Below are 826 nucleotides of genomic sequence, written 5' to 3' on the forward strand. Positions count from 1 at the left end.
TTTTTATTATTTTTTGTTATGATAAACAATATAAGAGTAAACATCTTTGTAATATACTTTGCATAATGTACAATAATATCTTTAAGATAAATTTCTAGTACTGAAAGTGCTGCTTTAAAGGGTTTGTACATTTGAAATATCAATAAATAATGCCAACTTGCCCTCCAAAGAGGACAAGTAATACATGAGAGGGCTTATGTCCCCCATCCCCATTCCCTTCCATGCCTCTTCCCTCTCCATCAATACTGTACAGCCTGAATTTAAACCTACTCTTTTCCCTTAAAGTACCAAAATACACATTTAAGAAAATAGGCATTATAATGATCCTTTCACTGAGCAAGAGTTATAGTTTTATTTGGTTTCATCTTTGTGATAGCAGATCTGGGTCTTCTGCTCCGTCCTGTATGCCCCGCCCTAAAGGGCTGGGGCAGCTGAACTGACCACAGGCCTCAATTAGAATAGCTCCTGGTAACCAGGCAAAAGAGCAGTCCAGACCCTGGGCCTGTGCCCTGCCTGACAATGAAAATGCAAACAAGCCAAGTTCTATAATAGAACACAGAGGTATTGTCGGGAAACCACAAATTGCTGACTTGCTCCTACAAACAATCAATATCTAGAAGCCAAGTCCAGGAATTCTAAAGATGCACCCTGCATAAAGGGCTGAGGGGAAGGGGAAGCAGGCTCTTTTGGAAGAGAACCCAGCTCTAGAAGCCCTGTGGTACTTCCTACAGAGCCACAAGAGGACCTGTGGCCCCTTCACCATTCCCTCCGATGATCCTGGAAGATGATCTGGGAACCCTAGCCTGCCAGACCTGAAGAGGACCAG

The sequence above is a fragment of the Trichechus manatus genome, unplaced genomic scaffold (assembly GCF_000243295.1).
Source record: "Trichechus manatus latirostris isolate Lorelei unplaced genomic scaffold, TriManLat1.0 scaffold00088, whole genome shotgun sequence".
NCBI lineage: Eukaryota > Metazoa > Chordata > Mammalia > Sirenia > Trichechidae > Trichechus > Trichechus manatus.